General features: G+C 43.7%; 1 pseudogene; it reads right to left on the reverse strand.

Moving 5' to 3' along the window:
• Positions 1–1,238: 1,238 nt before the first annotated feature.
• LOC140478425 (heat shock 70 kDa protein-like) lies at positions 1,239–6,315 on the reverse strand (annotated as a pseudogene).

The following is a 6,315-nucleotide window of genomic DNA, read 5'->3' on the forward strand; positions in this document are numbered from 1 at the left end:
CACTTTTCTAGAATCATATGCTCTACATCCAAATGGGAATCAAGCTATTTTGCGTCTGATAATATATACTGAGGAAGGTTTAATACATGATCACAAAGTAAAAATAAACTCTAAAGGTTACAGTGACCATAATATGATAGAAGTTAGCATTCATGTTAAGAGTAAGAAACTTGGGTTGAAAACAACTGTGCTATAAACTCGAAGAAGGTAGGCATTGTGCAGAGTTAACTGGAGTGGACTCAGAAAGAAGTTTAATAGAAAAGACAACTAATGAACAACTGCACACTTTTATGAAAATAGTTCATGACTCCCAGTTTCCTCAGTGAGGAAAAATGATTCCAGGAAGGGAATATCAAAGAATGATTAACCAAGGGAAAAAAACAGACAGAGTTGAAAGAAAAGTCATAAAAATGGAAAAGATTGTGAGAGAATCAATGTCTGGAAGGTATCAAAACAAAACTTAAATTTTGCTGCAAACAAAAAAACATTTATGACAGCAACAGACACACAATGCATGAAAATTGGTCCTATCCACTTAATGATTCAAATGGTTAAACAAGCTTTTGGAGAACACAAAGGACATCATCTGAAAATTGGTTGTGCACGGAGAGAAATTGTATTATTGATAGCCACTGCTCGGATGTTATGCATTTTCCACCAAAGATATTTAATTGTGATTACTTTCCCCAATAATTGCATACAAATTAAGTCTGCAAAGGCTGCCAATTGTTATAACACCACCTTCTTGTGGTCTGTATGAAAATAGAATCTCTGTTGTATACTATTTATTATAAGGGAACACTGTTCCAACTACATGACAGAAAGGGTAGCTGGCTTGCTTAACTGTAAGTATAACCTGTCTAAACAATAACTTCTCAGGATTAGTGACAACTGACTGAATTTCTGAATCATACGGTGCATTCTTGTAGTGTGCAGAAAACTGAGAAAGAACTCCATTAGCAGCTAAAAGGGTGTAAACTACTCAATGTATAAAACATACAGGAAACAGTTTGCAGAAAAATTCACCATTGACACGTTTAATTGCTACCATTCAAACACCCAAACTTCAGAAATGTAGGCCATCATTTACCTAACTGTGCAAATGTCCAAATCAACTGGGTTTACAGAAGCCCCGAGAAATTCTAAAGGACTGTTGCAATTTCAGGGAGGTGGGGGGATGGAATGGTGGAGAAGAGAGACCAACTGAAAATGATATTACTTTGAAGAGAGTTAAAGTTTCAATCAACCTCTTCAATTGTTGGTCCACCAGAAGGGTCCTTTCTGACTTGTTCTGAGAATGGCCCTTCGGGCATACCTCCCTGGTAAAGTTTGGCAATGATGGGCTTGCATATTTTTTTTTCAAATCTTTCAACTGCTGCTCAAAGTCCTCCTTCTCTGCTGTTTGGTTTGCCTCCAGCCAGGAGATGGCCTGGTTACACTTTTCGATGACTTTGTTCTTATCTTCCTCACTGATCTTGCCTTTCGTTTTCTCTTCCTCCACTGAACTCTTCATGTTAAATGCGTACCACTCCAGGGAATTCTTGGCTGTAATTTTCTCACGCTGCATATTATCCTGACCTTTGTACCTCTCCGCTTCCTGCACTATCCTCTCGATCTCCTCCTTACTCAACCTGCCCTTGTTATTGGTGATGGTGATTTTGCTCTCTTTGCCAGTGCTCTTGTCCACAGCAGAGACATTCAAGATGCCATTTGCGTCAATATCAAAGGTGACCTCAATCTGTGGTACACCACGTGGCGCAGGAGGGATCCCACTGAGGTCAAATTTGCCCAAGAGAACTCCGGAGGAAAGGTCTCCTGGCTCACACTCCGCCGCTCGACTTCCTCTTGCATAAGGTGGAGCCCGGAGACTGGGTACTTGTTAAGACCTGGAAGGCCGAAAAGCTCCAGCCGCGGTGGGAAGGACCGTTCCTGGTTCTGTTAACAACTGAAGCAGCTGTTCGGACGAAAGAAAAAGGGTGGACCCACGCATCGAGGATAAAGGGGCCTGTTCCATCTGAAGAAGAAAGCACTTGGAAATGCGAGCAAGGGGACAAGCCGTTGGTGGTCAAACTGAAAAGACAGCGATAATGAACTCTACTTGGACTGTATTGGTGGGGATATTGATCAATTTACTCCTGTATGTGGGGGAGAGTGAGGGGAGATGTGACAAATGTCGAACTACAGTAAGACTTGGGATTCGAATCTACTCGGGATCATTTGTGTCCCATTCCTATGTGGACGATAGGTGTTACGATGTGAGTGCACGCCATGAATGTTGGGAGGATGGGAGACCCTATTATCAGGTATATAATAAAGGATACGGTGGCAAAATCCGTGGATGCCCTATAAATGACCGCTGGGTGTCTATTAGCAAAACTGGGAGGTGGGACCTATCCTCCGTGTTGCTCAGGGAGCAGGTTGACAGAGTCAAGGAGACCAAGATACAGATCACTGATCGGGGGTTGGGGAAGGAGCAAGACCGTTAGGGAACGGTCGTGCTCCCTAAAGTGCCATCCGTATACGAAGAGGTAGAAGGAAAAATTGAACTCCCTGATGTTACTCAAAACCTGTTTATTGATCTCACCTCTAGAATAGCCACTGTTTTAAATGTTAGCAATTGCTGGGTTTGTGGGGGGCCGCATATGTCGGAACAATGGCCGTGGACTGGTCAAAGCTTAGACATAGGGGAATTGCAGCAAACCACTTGGACTCATGTCAACGACAGAAAAAGCCAGGGGTGGAGACTGACAAACAGCCCTGAGGGCCAGTTCTGTATTGAAGGCAAGGGGACCGTGGAGGTAGGGATTAGTCCCTGTCAGAATATATTGGATGCAACCACGCGAGTATGGTGGCCTGAGGATATTACTTGGTACATTGCAAACCGAGGTCATAAAAATTGCGTTCCATTACGTACTGATTCCTCCTCTGACGAACTAGGTTCTGATTCTTCCGATGGCATGATGAGAGTCTGGAGTGGTGGTTGTCGGGGGAATCGATGCTGGGATACTCCTGTCCAGACTCTGGGTCAGGAGTCCGAATACTGGAATTGCAGTGGTCCTGGTCCTTATGAGGGCGTCCCCGGGGTAAAGGAGCTGTGGGATGACGTTGTGAGGCAGGGAGGGCCTGCTCCAGATGGCCTATTTTGGATATGCGGTAATCAGGCATATTCCAAACTCCCCATGGGATGGGCTGGAGTATGCTTCCTGGGTCTAATACGACCTGAATTCTTCCTATTACCCCGGGAAGAAGGCGATGATTTGGGAATTAAACTCTTTGACTCCCTGCGTAGGTCGCCAAGAGGTATCCAAGTCGGTGATTGGGGGGATGAGTGGCCACCGGCCCGGATTATTGAATACTACGGGCCGGCTACATGGGCACAGGACGGATCATGGGGATATCGTACTCCTATCTATATGTTAAATCGAATTATCAGGCTCCAAGCAGTCGTAGAGGTCATTACTAACCAGACCGCTCTGGCCCTGGAGTTGCTGGCTAAGCAGCAGGATCAGATGAGGGCTGCTATATATCAAAACCGACTTGCCTTGGATTATCTGTTGGCCTCGGAGGGGGGCGTGTGCGGGAAGTTTAACCTGACAAACTGCTGTCTAGAAATTGACGATAATGGTAAAGCGGTTTTGGAAATTTCCGATGAAATTCGGAAATTGGCCCATGTGCCAGTACAATCTTGGCGTCCTCTTAGTGGCATCGGATGGTGGGATGGTCTCCTAGGTGGTAGTTGGTGGCGCACGGCGTTGCTGATGGTTGGGGGGGGGCATGATTCTTCTTCTCGTACTACCCTGCCTAATCCCCTGTATTCAGTTTTTAATTCAGAAAAATATTTCCCGACTCCAGGCAGTGGTGGTTCCACAACATGGGACGCGTGAACTTAAAGTGATGTTGCTGCGAAAGATCAAGGATTTCCCGGGCCCTTGAGGAGGGGGGGCTATCTTGGTCAGGCACATCTTAAAGAAAGAAAAGGGTGGAATTGTGAGAGGTAATTTCGGTTTAAACTTTAAGATGTGCCTGGACCACAGACTGATCTATAATAAAAGACAAAACTTTTGTTTCTTTTCTAAAACATTTTGTATACTCAAAAGTAGAATAGTTTAAATTGTGCAGAATGCTGACAATTTGTGAGCAGAGTAAAAACAAACAGGCCCTTGATTGATGAAACCATTAACACAGGCAGGGAAGGATGAGTCCTTGACTGATAATACTGCAGGGTGAGAGAAACAACTTTGGAGACTCTGAAGACTTTGTGATAAGGGTGCAAATCAAAGAATAATGATGTTTTTAAGAATGTGAACCTCATGGCTCGTTAGAGCCAGGGAGGGGAGGGTCTGGAGGCATTTGTTGCAGACTTTGTGATAAGGGTGTAAATCGAAGAATAATGATGTTTTTAAGAATGTGAACCTCATGGCTTGTTAGAGCCAAGGAGGGGAGGGATTTGTACTGTATATAATGAGAAACTTTGTAAGCCTCAGCGCGCCTTTTACTCAGAAGGCTGCCCGACTCTGCAGACTTGCTAATAAAACTTTGTTTTCCTGAATTTGTCTAGAGCGATTATTAAGAAGCGATTTTCGTTTCTAACACTCATTGCTTCTAACTGTCTCTCCAACTGATCCACTCGATCTGATAAGATTCACAGCCAATAGCATTTATGGCAGATATAATCCTCAGTATCCCTCAACGAGAAGAACATAGCTGCCTGCAGCTCAAAACTTTCATTTTGCCCAGGATTTGAATAAGGTGATCCTGCAAATTATAGTACAGTAGCGCCTCGACATACGAACGACCCCGTTCATGAACAAATCAGTTTACGAACAGGATTGTACGTAAAATCTTGCTTCAATGTACGTACGAAATTCAAGGTACGAACGCAAAAAGCCCGTGTGCGACCACTTAGTTTTATTGTTCGGCTTTGCTACGCGCTTGTTGAACGCAAAAGCTCTCGGGCCCCGCGTGATCTCATTCAGTTTGTCTTTGGCGCGTGCGCTGTGAACAGTCGTCCAAGCATTCTTACACTATCCGAACAATGGGAAAAATTGATTCAGTTCGCGAACTTTTCGGTTCGCGAACCGGGTCCCGGAATGGATTAAGTTCGTAAAGTCGAGGCGCTACTGTACTTACATCTCTACAAAATGTTGATTGTGTGGAATCTCAAGACTTACATGTCCAATAATCTGAAAGCAAACAAAACAAATAAAACCTAACCAAAATAACAAAATTAAACCCATACCCAAACTTATACAGTACTATATTCTAAGAATTACATCCTTTTCTAGTCACCAGAATTTAGCTAAGATCTTTAAGTACCACAGACAGATCTAGGAGGAACTATGATTGTTTGGCTGATTAAAATGAACTGAGGTGGCTACAAGTGGGTTGGGTAATTTCATGCCACAGGCCAGTGTGTAGGTGTGTTAGTACCATCCTGCCTCCGAAGCATTCTCGGGAAGGTTTTGTCATTGATGAAACAGCTAGCTGCTGAATTCTCCAATCAGCAGGTGGATCCCTCACAGTAGCTGTTTCCCTGACAGGAATGGGTCGCTATGTTTTAACCAGCTGGAAGCCCATTCCCCACTGTATCTGTCCACAATGATGGCCAGGCACCTATGACATTTTTTAAAATTGTAGAATGTTGTAAAAGTGCTGAGTGGAGTAATGCAAGACCTTGGAGTTACATTAGAAACAACTGGATGTTTCAGTGGATAAATAAAGCGGGATGCTGGCCTTCCTCATTTTGTCATCTTTCAGTCCTGGCAATTGGCCTGTCCAATGTTTCAGCCCTTTAGTCTGTCTTCTATGAGTTCTACAAAAGAGTAATGTCCAACTCAGCATTACCTCTGTTTCTCCCTCCTCAGTCGCTGTCAGAACGACTGAGCGTCTCCACTATTTTCTGAGATTTGTTTCAGATTTCTAGCATCCACATAATTTTATTTTTATTTCCTTGATGCCATGTTTGTGATGTCATAAAGTTAGTGACATATGTTTTAGTTTTGTGGCCACTTTGTGATGTCGCACATTCTGTGATGCTTGCAACCCCTACTGGTCAGTGTATAATGAATTGGGCAGGGGACTGGAGGGCCACATAAGTAAGGTTGAGGTTGTTGTGGACTCAAGGCATTTTGAGAAATTACTGGGGATACCAATTGGATTGCTGACAAGCCATCTGTCATTTTTGCACAGTACTGTGAATTTCATCTTGGCAGCTAGTGGTGTAAGGATTATTGGTGTTAATGAAGAAGAGCTGGCATTTATAACTAACTGGAATTTAGTGTTGTGCTTACTTACGTCTTCTACAGTTAGTCCCAT

The sequence above is a fragment of the Chiloscyllium punctatum genome, chromosome 6 (genome assembly GCF_047496795.1).
Source record: "Chiloscyllium punctatum isolate Juve2018m chromosome 6, sChiPun1.3, whole genome shotgun sequence".
In the NCBI taxonomy this organism is placed as follows: domain Eukaryota; kingdom Metazoa; phylum Chordata; class Chondrichthyes; order Orectolobiformes; family Hemiscylliidae; genus Chiloscyllium; species Chiloscyllium punctatum.